The following is an 18,814-nucleotide window of genomic DNA, read 5'->3' as shown; positions in this document are numbered from 1 at the left end:
ATTTTGGGGTCCGGAACAAAATTCTCTGTAAATCACATAGAAAGTTCCTCGGGTCAGATAAAGCGGCCACACAAAGTTTGAGCACCAACGGAAGACATTTGGGGGTGCGGTGTGCCAAAGCGAGGATCTGGCGAAACTCGGATTATCGTAAAAAAATGTGTTAAAACTCGTTATTTGAGGTCGAAATCGAACAGGTTGATTCCTGAAATGAGCTCGGACGCGTGATTGAAAAACAGGAGAAAAAAAACGAGTGCAGTACGATCTTCCGAACGGCTGAAATTGAAGTGTATAATACACGGTTTTTCTGGATTCCGTGGTCCCGGAACAAAATTCTCCGGAAATCACATACAAAGTTCCTCGAGTCAGATAAAGCGGCCACGCAAAGTTTGAGCACCAACGGAAGACATTTGGGGGTGACGGTGTGCCACAAACCAGCATTCGCCGAAACTCGGATTATCGTGAAAAATGTGTTAAAGCTCGTTATTTGAGGCTGAAATCGAACAGGTTGATTCCTGAAATCGAACAGGTTGATTCCTGAAATGAGCTCGGACGCGTGATTGAAAACGAGAGAGAAAAAGAAACAGTGGTCGAGTACGACTTTCCGAACATTTGAAATTGAAGTGTATATCTGGGACCTGTTTCTTTTTTTACTGTTTTTCAATCACGCGTCCGAGCAAATATTAGGAATCACTTTGTTCGATTTGAGGAATCAACTTTGTTCGATTTTGACCTCAAATAACGAGTTTTAACTCAAATTTCGGCCGTTCGGAAGATCGTACGGACCACTGTTTCTTTTTCTCCCATTTTTCAAGCACGCGTCGAGCTCATTTCGAGAATCAACTTTGTCCAACGGAAGACATTTGGTGGTCTTGGGTGTGCCCAAACCAAAGATTCGCGAAACTCGGATTATCGTGAAAAGCGTGTTAAAACTCGTTATTTGAATTTGAAATCGAACAGGTTGATTCTGAAATAGAACAGGTTGATTCTGAAATTTGCTCGGACGCGTGATTGAAAAAAAAAAAGAAAAAAACGGGGTCCGTACGACCTTCCGAACGGCTGAAATTGAAGTGTAATACACGGTTTTTCGGGATTCTGTGGTCCCGGAACAAAATTCTCCGGAAATCACATACAAAGTTCCTCGAGTCAGATAAAGCGGCCACGCAAAGTTTGAGCACCAACGGAAGAAATTTGGAGGTGCCGGTGTACCACAAACCAGGATTCGCCGAAACTCGGATTATCGTGAAAAATGTGTTAAAGCTCGTTGTTTGAGGCGGAAATCGAACAAGTTAATTCCTGAAATAAGCTCGGACGCGTAATTGAAAGACAGGGAGAAAAAGAAACAGGGTCCGGTACGACCTTCCGAACGGCTGAAATTGAAGTGTATAATACACGGTTTTTCGGGATTCCGGGGTCCCGGAACAAAATTCTCTGGAAATCACATAGAAAGTTCCTCGGGTCAGATAAAGCGGCCACGCAAAGTTTTAGCACCAACAGAAGACATTTGGGAGTGACGGTGTGCCACAAACCAGCATTCGTCGAAACTCGGATTATCGTGAAAAATGTGTTAAAGCTCGTTATTTGAGGCGGAAATCGAACAGGTTGATTCCTGCAATCGAACAGGTTGATTCCTGAAATGAGCTCGGACGCGTGATTGAAAAACAGAGAGAAAAAGAAACAGGGTCCGGTACGACCTTCCGAACGGCTGAAATTGAAGTGTATAATACACGGTTTCTCGGGATTCCGGAACAAAATTCTCCGGAAATAACATAGAAAGTTCCTCAGGTCAGATAAAGCGGCCACGCAAAGTTTGAGCACCAACGGAAGACATTTGGGAGTGATGGTGTGCCACAAACCAGCATTCGCCGAAACTCGGATTATCGTGAAAAATGTGTTAAAGCTCGTTATTTGAGGCTGAAATCGAACAGGTTGATTCCTGAAATCGAACAGGTTGATTCCTGAAATGAGCTCGGACGCGTGATTGAAAAACAGAGAGAAAAACAGGGTCGTGCACGACCTTCCGAACATTTGAAATTGAAGTGTATATAATACACGGTTTTGAGTCAGGGTCCGGAACAAAATTCTCGGAAATCACATAGAAAGTTACTCGGGTCGAGATAAGGCAGCCACGCAAAGTTTGAGCACCAACGGAAGACATTTGAGGTGCGGTGTGCCCCAAACCGATTCGCAGAAACTCGGATTATCGTGAAAAATGTGTTAAAGCTCGTTATTTGAGGTTGAAATCGAACATGTTGATTTCTAAAATCGAACGAGTTGATTCTGAAATGAGCTCGGACGCGTGATTGAAAAAAAGGAAGAAAAAAAACAGGGTCGTACGACCTTCCGAGCTTTGTAATTGAAGTGTAATACACGGTTATTCGGGATCCGGGGTCCCGGAACAAAATTCTCGGAAATCACATACAAAGTTCTTGAGTCGGATAAAGCGGCCACGCAAAGTTTGAGCACCAACGGAAGACATTTGGGGGTGCAGGTGTACCACAAACTAGGATTCGCCGAAACTCAGATTATTGTGAAAAATGTGTTAAAGCTCGTTGTTTGAGGCTGAAATCGAACAGGTTAATTCCTGAAATAAGCTCGGACGCGTGATTGAAAAACAGGGAGAAAAAGAAACAGGGTCCGGTACGACCTTCAGAACGGTGAAATTGAATTGTATAATACACGTTTTTTCGGGATTCCGGGGTCCCGGAACAAAATTCTCTAGAAATCACATATAAAGTTCCTCGGGTCAGATAACCGGCCACGCAAAGTTTGAGCACCAACGGAAGACATTTAGGGATGCCGGTGTGCCACAAATCAGCATTCGCCGAAACTCGGATTATCGTGAAAAATGTGTTAAAGCTCGTTATTTGAAATTTGAAATCGAACAAGTTGATTCCTAAAATCGAACAGGTTGATTCTGAAATGAGCTCGGACGCGTGATTGAAAAACAGGGAGAAAAAGAAACAGGGTCGTGCGACCTTCCGAGCGGTGAAATTGAAGTGTAATACACGGTTTCTCGGGATTCCGGGGTCCCGGAACAAAATTCTCCGGAAATCACATAGAAAGTTCCTCGGGTCAGATAAAGCGGCAACACAAAGTTTGAGCACCAACGGAAGACATTTGGGAGTGCCGGTGTGCCACAAACCAGCATTCGTCGAAAATCGGATTATCGTGAAAAATGTGTTAAAGCTCATTATTTGAGGCTGAAATCGAACAGGTTGATTCCTGAAATCGAACAGGTTGATTCCTGAAATGAGCTCGGACGCGTGATTGAAAAACAGGGATAAAAAGAAACAGGGTCGTCGACCTTCCGACGGCAAATTGAAATTGAAGTGTAATACACGGTTTCTCGGGATTCCGGGGTCCCGGAATAAAATTCTCCGGAAATCACATAGAAAGTTCCTCGGGTCAGATAAAGCGGCCACGCAAAGTTTGAGCACCAACGGAACACATTTGGGGGTGCCGGTGTGCCACAAACCAGCATTCGCCGAAACTCGGATTATCGTGAAAAATGTGTTAAAGCTCGTTATTTGAGGCGGAAATCGAACAGGTTGATTCCTGAAATCGAACAGGTTGATTCCTGAAATGAGCTCGGACGCGTGATTGAAAAACAGAGAGAAAAAGAAACGAGGGTCGTGCGACCTTCCGAGCATTTGAAATTGAAGTGTATAATACACGGTTTCTCGGGATTCCGGAACAAAATTCTCCGGAAATAACATAGAAAGTTCCTCGGGTCAGATAAAGCGGCCACGCAAAGTTTGAGCACCAACGGAAGACATTTGGGAGTGATGGTGTGCCCAAACAAAGATTCGCGAAACTCGGATTATCGTGAAAAATGTGTTAAAGCTCGTTATTTGAGGTGAAATCGAACAGGTTGATTCCTGAAATCGAACAGGTTGATTCTGAAATGAGCTCGGACGCGTGATTGAAAAACAGAGAGAAAAAAAACAGGGTCGTACGACCTTCGAGCATTTGAAATTGAAGTGTATATAATACACGGTTTTGAGTCGGGGTCCGGAACAAAATTCTCCGGAAATCACATAGAAAGTTACTCGGGTCAGATAAGGCAGCCACGCAAAGTTTGAGCACCAACGGAAGACATTTGAGGGTGCCGGTGTGCCCCAAACCAGCATTCGCCGAAACTCGGATTATCGTGAAAAATGTGTTAAAGCTCGTTATTTGAGGCTGAAATCGAACATGTTGATTTCTAAAATCGAACAGGTTGATTCCTGAAATGAGCTCGGACGCGTGATTGAAAAACAGGAAGAAAAAAAACAGGGTCGTCTGACGACCTTCCGAACGGCGTAAGTGAAGTGTAATACACGGTTATTCGGGATCCGGGGTCCCGGAACAAAATTCTCGGAAATCACATACAAAGTTCTTGAGTCGGATAAAGCGGCCACGCAAAGTTTAAGCACCAACGGAAGACATTTGGGGGTGCAGGTGTACCACAAACCAGGATTCGCCAAACTCAGATTATTGTGAATAATGTGTTAAAGCTCGTTGTTTGATTTGAAATCGAACAGTTAATTCTGAAATAAGCTCGGACGCGTGATTGAAAAACAAAGAGAAAAAAAAATGGTCAGTACGACCTTGAAGCAGTGAAATTGAAGCCGTATAATACACGGTTTTTCGGAATTCCGGGGTCCCGGAAAAAAATTCTCTGGAAATCACATATAAAGTTCCTCGGGTCAGATAACCGGCCACGCAAAGTTTGAGCACCAACGGAAGACATTTAGGGATGCCGGTGTGCCACAAACCAGCATTCGCCGAAACTCGGATTATCGTGAAAAATGTGTTAAAGCTCGTTATTTGAGGCTGAAATCGAACAAGTTGATTCCTAAAATCGAACAGGTTGATTCCTGAAATGAGCTCGGACGCGTGATTGAAAAACAGGGAGAAAAAGAAACAGGGTCCGGTACGACCTTCCGAACGGCTGAAATTGAAGTGTAATCGGTTTCTCGGGATTCCGGGGTCCCGGAACAAAATTCTCCGGAAATCACAGAGAAAGTTCCTCGGGTCAGATAAAGCGGCAACGCAAAGTTTGAGCACCAACGGAAGACATTTGGGAGTGCCGGTGTGCCACAAACCGGCATTAAATCGAAAATCGGATTATCGTGAAAAATGTGTTAAAGCTCATTATTTGAGGGTGAAATCGAACAGGTTGATTCCTGAAATCGAACAGGTTGATTCTGAAATGAGCTCGGACGCGTGATTGAAAAACAGGGATAAAAAAAACGGGTCCGACACGACCTTCCGAGCAGTTTGAAATTGAAGTGTAATACACGGTTTCTCGGGATTCCGGGGTCCCGGAATAAAATTCTCCGGAAATCACATAGAAAGTTCCTCGGGTCAGATAAAGCGGCCACGCAAAGTTTGAGCACCAACGGAACACATTTGGGGGTGCCGGTGTGCCACAAACCAGCATTCGCCGAAACTCGGATTATCGTGAAAAATGTTAAAGCTCGTTATTTGAGGCTGAAATCGAACAAGTTGATTCCTGAAATCGAACAGGTTGATTCCTGAAATGAGCTCGGACGCTTGATTGAAAAACGGGGAGAAAAAGAAAGTGGTCGTGCGACCTTCCGAACAGGTGAAATTGAAGTGTATAATACACGGTTTCTCGGGATTCCGGAACAAAATTCTCCGGAAATAACATAGAAAGTTCCTCGGGTCAGATAAAGCGGCCACGCAAAGTTTGAGCACCAACGGAAGACATTTGGGAGTGACGGTGTGCCACAAACCAGCATTCGCCGAAACTCGGATTATCGTGAAAAATGTGTTAAAGCTCGTTATTTGAGGCTGAAATCGAACAGGTTGATTCCTAAAATCGAACAGGTTGATTCCTGAAATGAGCTCGGACGCGTGATTGAAAAAAAGTGAGAAAAAGAAACAGGGTCCGGTACGACCTTCAGAACGGCTGAAATTGAAGTGTATATAATACACGGTTTTTCGGAATTCCGGGGTCCCGGAACAAAATTCTCCGGAAATCACATAGAAAGTTACTCGGGTCAGATAAGGCAGCCACGCAAAGTTTGAGCACCAACGGAAGACGTTTGGGGGTGCCGGTGTGCCCCAAACCAGCATTCGCTGAAACTCGGATTATCGTGAAAAATGTGTTAAAGCTCGTTATTTGTGGCTGAAATCGAACAGGTTGATTTCTAAAATCGAACAGGTTGATTTCTGAAATGAGCTCGGACGCGTGATTGAAAAGCTGGAAGAAAAAGCGGTGGTCCGCACGACCTTCCGAACTACATGGTGAATTGAAGTGTAATACACGGTTATTCGGGATCCGGGGTCCGGAACAAAATTCTCCGGAAATCACATACAAAGTTCTTGAGTCGGATAAAGCGGCCACGCAAAGTTTGAGCACCAACGGAAGACATTTGGGGGTGCCGGTGTACCACAAACCAGGATTCGCCGAAACTCGGATTATCGTGAAAAATGTGTTAAAGCTCGTTGTTTGAGGCTGAAATCGAACAGGTTAATTCCTGAAATAAGCTCGGACGCGTGATTGAAAAACAGGCAGAAAAAAAACGAGGGTCGTCACGACCTTCCGAGCATTTGAAATTGAAGCGTATAATACACGGTTTTCGGGATTCGGGGTCCGGAACAAAATTCTCTGGAAATCACATATAAAGTTCCTCGGGTCAGATAAAGCCACGCAAAGTTTGAGCACCAACGGAAGACATTTAGGGATGCCGGTGTGCCACAAACCAAAGATTCGCGAAACTCGGATTATCGTGAAAAATGTGTTAAAGCTCGTTATTTGAGGTGAAATCGAACAGGTTGATTCCTGAAATCGAACAGGTTGATTCTGAAATGAGCTCGGACGCGTGATTAAAAACAGAGAGAAAAAAAACAGGGTCGTCGACCTTCCGAACATTTGAAATTGAAGTGTAATACACGGTTTCTCGGGATTCCGGGGTCCCGGAACAAAATTCTCCGGAAATCACATAGAAAGTTCCTCGGGTCAGATAAAGCGGCAACGCAAAGTTTGAGCACCAACGGAAGACATTTGGGAGTGCCGGTGTGCCACAAACCAGCATTCGTCGAAAATCGGATTATCGTGAAAAATGTGTTAAAGCTCATTATTTGAGGCTCAAATCGAACAGGTTGATTCCTGAAATGAGCTCGGACGCTTGATTGAAAAACGGGGAGAAAAAGAAACAGGGTCCGGTACGACCTTCCGAACGGCTGAAATTGAAGTGTATAATACACGGTTTCTCGGGATTCCGGAACAAAATTCTCCGGAAATAACATAGAAAGTTCCTCGGGTCAGATAAAGCGGCCACGCAAAGTTTGAGCACCAACAGAAGACATTTGGGAGTGACGGTGTGCCACAAACCAGCATTCGCCGAAACTCGGATTATCGTGAAAAATGTGTTAAAGCTCGTTATTTGAGGCTGAAATCGAACAGGTTGATTCCTAAAATCGAACAGGTTGATTCCTGAAATGCGCTCGGACGCGTGATTGAAAAACAGTGAGAAAAAGAAAGGGGTCGAGTACGACTTTCCGAGCGGTGAAATTGAAGTGTATATAATACGGTTTTTGAGTCGGGGTCCGGAACAAAATTCTCCGGAAATCACATAGAAAGTTACTCGGGTCAGATAAGGCAGCCACGCAAAGTTTGAGCACCAACGGAAGACGTTTGGGGGTGCCGGTGTGCCCCAAACCAGCATTCGCTGAAACTCGGATTATCGTGAAAAATGTGTTAAAGCTCGTTATTTGTGGCTGAAATCGAACAGGTTGATTTCTAAAATCGAACAGGTTGATTTCTGAAATGAGCTCGGACGCGTGATTGAAAAACTGGAAGAAAAAGAAACAGGGTCCGGTACGACCTTCCGAACGGGCATGTAATTGAAGTGTAATACACGGTTATTCGGGATCCCGGGGTCCCGGAATAAAATTCTCCGGAAATCACATACAAAGTTCTTCGAGTCAGATAAAGCGGCCACGCAAAGTTTGTGCACCAACGGAAGAAATTTGGGGGTGCCGGTGTACCACAAACCAGGATTCGCGAAACTCAGTTATTGTGAAAAATGTGTTAAAGCTCGTTGTTTGAGGCTGAAATCGAATCACGAGTTAATTCTGAAATAAGCTCGGGCGCGTGATTGAAAAACGGGGAGAAAAAGAAACGGGGTCGAGCACGACCTTCCGAACAGTGAAATTGAATGTATAATACACGGTTTTCGGGATTCGGGGTCCGGAACAAAATTCTCTTGAAATCACATATAAAGTTCCTCGGGTCGGATAACCGCCACGCAAAGTTTGAGCACCAACGGGAGACATTTGGGGGTGTCGGTGTGCCAAACCGGCGATTCGCGCAGAAACTCGGATTATCGTGAAAAATGTGTTAAAGCTCGTTGTTTGAGGTGAAATCGAGCAGGTTTATTCGTGAAATCGAACAGGTTGATTCTGAAATGAGCTCGGACGCGTGATTGAAAAACAGGGAGAAAAATAAAACGGTCCGGTCAGTCGACCTTCCGAGCAGTGAAATTGAAGTGTATAATACACGGTTTTCGGGATTTCGGGGTCCGGAACAAAATTCTCCGGAAATCACATAGAAAGTTCCTCGGGTCAGATAAAGCGGCAACGCAAAGTTTGAGCACCAACGGAAGACATCTGGGGGTGCCGGTGTGCCACAAACCAACATTCGTCGAAAATCGGATTATCGTGAAAAATGTGTTAAAGCTCATTATTTGAGGCTGAAATCGAACAGGTTGATTCCTGAAATCGAACAGGTTGATTCCTGAAATGAGCTCGGATGCGTGAATGAAAAACAGGGAGAAAAAGAAACAGGGTCCGGTACGACCTTCCGAGCAATTTGAAATTGAAGTGTATATAATACACGGTTTTCGGGATTCGGGGTCCGGAATAAAATTCTCCGGAAATCACATAGAAAGTTCCTCGGGTCAGATAAAGCGGCCACGCAAAGTTTGAGCACCAACGGAACACATTTGGGGGTGTCGGTGTGCCACAAACCAGCATTCGCCGAAACTCGGATTATCGTGAAAAATGTGTTAAAGCTCGTTATTTGAGGCTGAAATCGAACAGGTTGATTCCTGAAATCTAACAGGTTGATTCCTGAAATGAACTCGGACGCGTGATTGAAAAACGGGGAGAAAAAGAAAGGGTCGTGCGACCTTACCTTCCTAACGGTGAAATTGAAGTGTATAATACACGGTTTTTCGGGATTCTGGGGTCCCGGAACAAAATTCTCCGGAAATCGCATAGAAAGTTCATCGGGTCAGATAAAGCGGCCACGCAAAGTTTGAGCACCAACGAAAGACGTTTGGGGGTGCCGGTGTGCCACAAACTAGCATTCGCCGACACTCGGATTATCGTGAAAAATGTGTTAAAACTCGTTATTTGAGGCTGAAATCGAACAGGTTGATTCCTGAAATGAGCTCAGACGCGTGATTGAAAAACAAGGAGTAAAAGAAACAGGGTCCGGTACGACCTTACGAGCAATTTGAAATTGAAGTGTATAATAAACGGTTTTCGGGATTTCGGTGTCCACTGAACAAAATTCTCGGAAATCACGTAGAAAGTTCCTCGGGTCAGATAAAGCGGCCACGCAAAGTTTGAGCACCAACGGAACACATTTGGGGGTGCCGGTGTGCCACAAACCAAAGATTCGCGAAACTCGGATTATCGTGAAAAATGTGTTAAAGCTCGTTATTTGAGGTGAAATCGAACATGTTGATTCTGAAATTGAACAGGTAGATTCTGAAATGCGCGGACGCGTGATTGAAAAATAAGGAGAAAAAGAAACATGGTCCGGTATGACCTTTCGAACTATTTGAAATTGAAGTGTATAATACACGTTTTTGGGATTCGGGGTCCGGAACAAAATTCTCCGGAAATCACATAGAAAGTTACTCGGATCAGATAAAGCGGCCACGCAAAGTTTGAGCACCATCGGAAGACATTTGGGGTGCGGTGTGCCCAAACCAAAGATTCGCCGATACTCGGATTATCATGTAAAAAATGTGTTAAAGCTCGTTATTTGAAGCTGAAATCGAACAGGTTGATTCTTGAAATGAGCTCGGACGCGTGATTGAAAAACAGGAGAAAAGAAACGGGTCTGCACGACCTTCCGAACATTTGAAATTGAAGTGTATAATACACGGTTTTTCGGTATTCCGGGGTCCCGGAACAAAATTCTCTGGAAATCACACAGAAAGTTCCTCGGGTCAGATAAAGCGGCCACGCAAAGTTTGAGCACCAACGGAAGACATTTGAGGGTGCCGGTGTGCCACAAACCAGCATTAGCCGAAACTCGGATTATCGTGAAAAATGTGTTAAAACTCGTTATTTAATTTGAAATCGAACAGGTTGATTCCTGAAATCGAACAGGTTGATTCTGAAATGAGCTCGGACGCGTGATTGAAAAACAGGGAGAAAAAAAACGGTGTCCGTCACGACCTTCCGAACGGCAGTGAAATTGAAGTGTATAATACACGGTTTTTCGGGATTCCGGGGTCCCGGAAACAAAATTCTCCGGAAATCACATAGAAATTTACTCGGGTCAGATAAAGCGGCCACGCAAAGTTTGAGCACCAACGGAAGACATTTGGGGGTGCGGTGTGCCACAAACCAAAGATTCGCGAAACTCGGATTATCGTGAAAAATGTGTTAAAGCTCGTTATTTGAGGTGAAATCGAACAGGTTGATTCTTGAAATGAGCTCGGACGCGTGATTGAAAAACAGGGAGAAAAAGAAACAGGGTCGTGTACGACCTTACGAACGGTGAAATTGAAGTGTATATAATACACGGTTTTGAGTCGGGGTCCCGGAACAAAATTCTCGGAAATCACATAGAAAGTTACTCGGGTCGAGATAAGGCAGCCACGCAAAGTTTGAGCACCAACGGAAGACGTTTGGGGGTGCGGTGTGCCCAAAACCAGCATTATTGAAACTCGGATTATCGTGAAAAATGTGTTAAAGCTCGTTATTTGTGGCTGAAATCGAACAGGTTGATTTCTAAAATCGAACAGGTTGATTTCTGAAATGAGCTCGGACGCGTGATTGAAAAACTGGAAGAAAAAGAAACAGGGTCGAGACGACTTTCGAGCGGTACATAATTGAAGTGTAATACACGGTTATTCGGGATCCCGGGGTCCCGGAACAAAATTCTCCGGAAATCACATACAAAGTTCTACGAGTCAGATAAAGCGGCCACGCAAAGTTTGAGCACCAACGGAAGACATTTGGGGGTGCAGGTGTACCACAAACCAGGATTCGCCGAAACTCAGATTATTGTGAAAAATGTGTTAAAGCTCGTTGTTTGAGGCTGAAATCGAACAGGTTAATTCCTGAAATAAGCTCGGACGCGTGATTGAAAAACAGGGAGAAAAAAAAAAGGGGTCCGTCGACCTTCCGAACGGCTGAAATTGAACTGTATAATACACGGTTTTTCGGGATTCCGGGGTCCCGGAACAAAATTCTCTAGAAATCACATATAAAGTTCCTCGGGTCAGATAACCGGCCACGCAAAGTTTGAGCACCAACGGAAGACATTTAGGGATGCCGGTGTGCCACAAACCAGCATTCGCCGAAACTCGGATTATCGTGAAAAATGTGTTAAAGCTCGTTATTTGAGGCTGAAATCGAACAAGTTGATTCCTAAAATCGAACAGGTTGATTCCTGAAATGAGCTCGGACGCGTGATTGAAAAACAGAGAGAAAAAGAAACAGGGTCCGGTACGACCTTCCGAACGGCTGAAATTGAAGTGTAATACACGGTTTCTCGGGATTCCGGGGTCCCGGAACAAAATTCTCCGGAAATCACATAGAAAGTTCCTCGGGTCAGATAAAGCGGCAACGCAAAGTTTGAGCACCAACGGAAGACATTTGGGAGTGCCGGTGTGCCACAAACCAGCATTCGTCGAAAATCGGATTATCGTGAAAAATGTGTTAAATCTCATTATTTGAGGCTGAAATCGAACAGGTTGATTCCTGAAATCGAACAGGTTGATTCCTGAAATGAGCTCGGACGCGTGATTGAAAAACAGGGATAAAAAGAAACAGGGTCCGGTACGACCTTTTGAACGGCTGAAATTGAAGTGTAATACACGGTTTCTCGGGATTCCGGGGTCCCGGAATAAAATTCTCCGGAAATCACATAGAAAGTTCCTCGGGTCAGATAAAGCGGCCACGCAAAGTTTGAGCACCAACGGAACACATTTGGGGGTGCCGGTGTGCCCAAACCAAAGATTCGCCGAAACTCGGATTATCGTGAAAAATGTGTTAAAGCTCGTTATTTGAGGCTGAAATCGAACAAGTTGATTCCTGAAATCGAACAGGTTGATTCCTGAAATGAGCTCGGACGCTTGATTGAAAAACGGGGAGAAAAAGAAACAGGGTCCGGTACGACCTTCCGAACGGCTGAAATTGAAGTGTATAATACACGGTTTCTCGGGATTCCGGAACAAAAATCTCCGGAAATAACATAGAAAGTTCCTCGGGTCAGATAAAGCGGCCACGCAAAGTTTGAGCACCAACGGAAGACATTTGGGAGTGACGGTGTGCCACAAACCAGCATTCGCCGAAACTCGGATTATCGTGAAAAATGTGTTAAAGCTCGTTATTTGAGGCTGAAATCGAACAGGTTGATTCCTAAAATCGATCAGGTTGATTCCTGAAATGCGCTCGGACGCGTGATTGAAAAACAGTGAGAAAAAGAAACAGGGTCCGGTACGACCTTCCGAACGGCTGAAATTGAAGTGTATATAATACACGTTTTTGAGTCGGGGTCCGGAACAAAATTCTCGAAATCACATAGAAAGTTACTCGGGTCGAGATAAGGCAGCCACGCAAAGTTTGAGCACCAACGAGAAGACGTTTGGGGGTGCGTGTGTACCCAAACCAAAGCATTGCGAAACTCGGATTATCGTGAAAAATGTGTTAAAGCTCGTTATTTGTGGCTGAAATCGAACAGGTTGATTTCTAAAATCGAACAGGTTGATTTCTGAAATGAGCTCGGACGCGTGATTGAAAAACTGGAAGAAAAAGAAACAGGGTCCGGTACGACCTTCCGAACGGCTGTAATTGAAGTGTAATACACGGTTATTCGGGATCCCGGAATAAAATTCTCCGGAAATCACATACAAAGTTCTTCGAGTCAGATAAAGCGGCCACGCAAAGTTTGTGCACCAACGGAAGAAATTTGGGGGTGCCGGTGTACCACAAACCAGGATTCGCCGAAACTCAGATTATTGTGAAAAATGTGTTAAAGCTCGTTGTTTGAGGCTGAAATCGAACAGGTTAATTCCTGAAATAAGCTCGGACGCGTGATTGAAAAACAGGGAGAAAAAGAAACAGGGTCCGGTACGACCTTCCGAACGGCTGAAATTGAACTGTATAATACACGGTTTTTCGGGATTCCGGGGTCCCGGAACAAAATTCTCTTGAAATCACATATAAAGTTCCTCGGGTCAGATAACCGGCCACGCAAAGTTTGAGCACCAACGGGAGACATTTGGGGGTGTCGGTGTGCCACAAACCAGCATTCGCCGAAACTCGGATTATCGTGAAAAATGTGTTAAAGCTCGTTGTTTGAGGCTGAAATCGAACAGGTTTATTCGTGAAATCGAACAGGTTGATTCCTGAAATGAGCTCGGACGCGTGATTGAAAAACAGGGAGAAAAATAAACGGGGTCGTCACGACCTTCCGAACGGTGAAATTGAAGTGTAATACACGGTTTTCGGGATTTTGGGGTCCGAACAAAATTCTCGGAAATCACATAGAAAGTTCCTCGGGTCAGATAAAGCGGCAACGCAAAGTTTGAGCACCAACGGAAGACATCTGGGGGTGCCGGTGTGCCACAAACCAACATTCGTCGAAAATCGGATTATCGTGAAAAATGTGTTAAAGCTCATTATTTTGGTGAAATCGAACAGTTGATTCCTGAAATCGAACAGGTTGATTCCTGAAATGAGCTCGGATGCGTGAATGAAAACGGGGAGAGAAAAAGAAACGGGGGTCAGATCGACCTTCCGAGCATTTGAAATTGAAGTGTATAATACACGGTTTTCGGGATTTAGGGGTCCCGGAATAAAATTCTCGGAAATCACATAGAAAGTTCCTCGGGTCGAGATAAAGCGGCCACGCAAAGTTTGAGCACCAACGGAAGACATTTGGGGGTGCGGTGTGCCACAAACCAAAGATTCGCCGAAACACGGATTATCGTGAAAAATGTGTTAAAGTTCGTTATTTTAGGTGAAATCGAACGGGTTGATTCTGAAATGAGCTCGGCCGCGTGATTGAAAAACAGGAGAAAAAGAAACAGAGTCAGTACGACCTTCCGACGGCTGAAATTGAAGTGTATAATAAACACGGTTTTCGGGATCAGGGGTTAGGAACAAAATTCTCGGAAATCACATAGAAAGTTACTCGGGTCGAGATAAAGCGGCCACGCAAAGTTTGAGCACCAACGAAAGACATTTGGGGTGCCGGTGTGCCACAAACCAGCATTCGCAGAAACTCGGATTATCGTGAAAAATGTGTTAAAACTCGTTATTTGAGGCTGAAATCGAACAGGTTGATTCTGAAATCGAACAGGTTGATTCCTGAAATGAGCTCGGACGCGTGATTGAAAAACAAGGAGAAAAAGAAACAGGTCGTGACGACCTTACGACGGTGAAATTGAAGTGTAATAAACGGTTTTTCGGGATTTCGGTGTCCCGGAACAAAATTCTCCGGAAATCACGTAGAAAGTTCCTCGGGTCAGATAAAGCGGCCACGCAAAGTTTGAGAACCAATGGAACACATTTGGCGGTGCCGGTGTGCCACAAACTAGCATTCGCCGAAACTCGGATTATCGTGAAAAATGTGTTAAAACTCGTTATTTGAGGCTGAAATCGAACAGGTTGATTCCTGAAATCGAACAGGTTGATTCCTGAAATGAGCTCGGACGCGTGATTGAAAAACAGGGACAAAAAGAAACAGTGGTCGTACGACCTTGACAGTGAAATTGAACTGTATAATACACGGTTTTTCGGGATTCCGGGGTCCCGGAACAAAATTCTCTTGAAATCACATATAAAGTTCCTCGGGTCAGATAACCGGCCACGCAAAGTTTGAGCACCAACGGGAGACATTTGGGGGTGTCGGTGTGCCACAAACCAGCATTCGCCGAAACTCGGATTATCGTGAAAAATGTGTTAAAGCTCGTTGTTTGAGGCTGAAATCGAACAGGTTTATTCGTGAAATCGAACAGGTTGATTCCTGAAATGAGCTCGGACGCGTGATTGAAAAACAGGGAGAAAAATAAACAGGGTCCGGTACGACCTTCCGAACGGCTGAAATTGAAGTGTAATACACGGTTTTTCGGGATTTCGGGGTCCCGGAACAAAATTCTCCGGAAATCACATAGAAAGTTCCTCGGGTCAGATAAAGCGGCAACGCAAAGTTTGAGCACCAACGGAAGACATCTGGGGGTGCCGGTGTGCCACAAACCAACATTCGTCGAAAATCGGATTATCGTGAAAAATGTGTTAATGCTCATTATTTGAGGCTGAAATCGAACAGGTTGATTCCTGAAATCGAACAGGTTGATTCCTGAAATGATATCGGATGCGTGAATGAAAAACAGGGAGAAAAAGAAACAGGGTCCAGTACGACCTTCCGAACGGCTGAAATTGAAGTGTATAATACACGGTTTTTCGGGATTCCGGGGTCCCGGAATAAAATTCTCCGGAAATCACATAGAAAGTTCCTCGGGTCAGATAAAGCGGCCACGCAAAGTTTGAGCACCAACGGAAGACATTTGAGGGTGCCGGTGTGCCACAAACCAGCATTCGCCGAAACACGGATTATCGTGAAAAATGTGTTAAAGTTCGTTATTTTAGGCTGAAATCGAACAGGTTGATTCCTGAAATGAGCTCGGCCGCGTGATTGAAAAACAGGGAGAAAAAGAAACAGGGTCTGGTACGACCTTCCGAACGGCTGAAATTGAAGTGTATAATAATACACGGTTTTTCGGGATTCCGGGGTTCCGGAACAAAATTCTCCGGAAATCACATAGAAAGTTACTCGGGTCAGATAAAGCGGCCACGCAAAGTTTGAGCACCAACGAAAGACATTTGGGGGTGCCGGTGTGCCACAAACTAGCATTCGCCGAAACTCGGATTATCGTGAAAAATGTGTTAAAACTCGTTATTTGAGGCTGAAATCGAACAGGTTGATTCCTGAAATCGAACAGGTTGATTCCTGAAATGAGCTCGGACGCGTGATTGAAAAACAAGGAGAAAAAGAAACAGGGTCCGGTACGACCTTCTGAACGGCTGAAATTGAAGTGTAATAAACGGTTTTTCGGGATTTCGGTGTCCCGGAACAAAATTCTCCGGAAATCACGTAGAAAGTTCCTCGGGTCAGATAAAGCGGCCACGCAAAGTTTGAGAACCAACGGAACACATTTGGCGGTGCCGGTGTGCCACAAACTAGCATTCGCCGAAACTCGGATTATCGTGAAAAATGTGTTAAAACTCGTTATTTGAGGCTGAAATCGAACAGGTTGATTCCTGAAATCGAACAGGTTGATTTCTGAAATGAGCTCGGACGCGTGATTGAAAAACAGGGACAAAAAAGAAACAGGGTCCGGTACGACCTTCCGAACGGCTGAAATTGAAGTGTATAATACACGGTGTTTCGGGATTCCGGGGTCCCGGAACAAAATTCTCCGGAAATGACATAGAAAGTTACTCGGGTCAGATAAAGCGGCCACGCAAAGTTTGAGCACCAACGGAAGACATTTGGGGGTGCCGGTGTGCCACAAACCAGCATTCGCCGAAACTCGGATTATCGTGAAAAATGTGTTAAAGCTTGTTATTTGAGCCTGAAATCGAACAGGTTGATTCCTGAAATCGAACAGGTTGATTCCTGAAAAAAGCTCGGACGCGTGATTGAAAAACGGGGAGAAAAAGAAACAGGGTCCGGTACGACCTTCCGAACGGCTGAAATTGAAGTGTATAATACACGGTTTTTCGGGATTCTGGGGTCCCGGAACAAAATTCTCCGGAAATAGCATAGAAAGTTCCTCGGGTCAGATAAAGCGGCCACGCAAAGTTTGAGCACCAACGAAAGACGTTTGGGGGTGCCGGTGTGCCACAAACTAGCATTCGCCGACACTCGGATTATCGTGAAAAATGTGTTAAAACTCGTTATTTGAGGCTGAAATCGAACAGGTTGATTCCTGAAATGAGCTCGGACGCGTGATTGAAAAACAAGGAGTAAAAGAAACAGGGTCCGGTACGACCTTCTGAACGGCTGAAATTGAAGTGTATAATAAACGGTTTTTCGGGATTTCGGTGTCCCTGAATAAAATTCTCCGGAAATCACGTAGAAAGTTCCTCGGGTCAGATAAAGCGGCCACGCAAAGTTTGAGCACCAACGGAACACATTTGGGGGTGCCGGTGTGCCACAAACCAGCATTCGCCGAAACTCGGATTATCGTGAAAAATGTGTTAAAGCTCGTTATTTGAGCCTGAAATCGAACATGTTGATTCCTGAAATTGAACAGGTAGATTCCTGAAATGAGCGCGGACGCGTGATTGAAAAATAAGGAGAAAAAGAAACATGGTCCGGTATGACCTTTCGAACGGCTGAAATTGAAGTGTATAATACACGTTTTTTGGGATTCCAGGGTCCCGGAACAAAATTCTCCGGAAATCACATAGAAAGTTACTCGGATCAGATAAAGCGGCCACGCAAAGTTTGAGCACCATCGGAAGACATTTGGGGGTGCCGGTGTGCCACAAACCAGCATTCGCCGATACTCGGATTATCATGAAAAATGTGTTAAAGCTCGTTATTTGAAGCTGAAATCGAACAGGTTGATTCCTGAAATGAGCTCGGGCGCGTGATTGAAAAACAGGGAGAAAAGAAACTGGGTTTGGTACGACCTTCCGAACGGCTGAAATTGAAGTGTATAATACACGGTTTTTCGGTATTCCGGGGTCCCGGAACAAAATTCTCTGGAAATCACACAGAAAGTTCCTCGGGTCAGATAAAGCGGCCACGCAAAGTTTGAGCACCAACGGAAGACATTTTAGGGTGCCGGTGTGCCACAAACCAGCATTAGCCGAAACTCGGATTATCGTGAAAAATGTGTTAAAACTCGTTATTTAAGGCTGAAATCGAACAGGTTGATTCCTGAAATCGAACAGGTTGATTCCTGAAATGAGCTCGGACGCGTGATCGAAAAACAGGGAGAAAAAGAACCAGTGTCCGGTACGACCTTCCGAACGGCTGAAATTGAAGTGTATAATACACGGTTTTTCGGGATTCCGGGGTCCCGGAAACAAAATTCTCCGGAAATCACATAGAAATTTACTCGGGTCAGATAAAGCGGCCACGCAAAGTTTGAGCACCAACGGAAGACATTTGGGGGTGCCGGTGTGCCACAAACCAGCATTCGCCGAAACTCGGATTATCGTGAAAAATGTGTTAAAGCTCGTTATTTGAGGCTGAAATCGAACAGGTTGATTCTGAAATCGAACAGGTTGATTCCTGAAATGAGCTCGGACGCGTGATTGAAAAACAGGGAGAAAAAGAAACAGGGTCCGGTACGACCTTCCGAACGGCTGAAATTGAAGTGTATAATACACGGTTTTTCGAGATTCCGGGCTCCCGGAACAAAATTCTCCGGAAATCACATAGAAAGTTCCTCGGGTCAGATAAAGCGGCCACGCAAAGTTTGAGCACCAACGGAAGACATTTGAGGGTGCCGGTGTGCCCTAAACCAGCATTCGCCGAAACACGGATTATCGTGAAAAATGTGTTAAAGCTCGTTATTTTAGGCTGAAATCG

Source organism: Silene latifolia, chromosome 10, assembly GCF_048544455.1.
Source record: "Silene latifolia isolate original U9 population chromosome 10, ASM4854445v1, whole genome shotgun sequence".
Lineage (NCBI taxonomy): Eukaryota > Viridiplantae > Streptophyta > Magnoliopsida > Caryophyllales > Caryophyllaceae > Silene > Silene latifolia.
Note: the sequence above shows the minus strand (reverse complement) of the source record.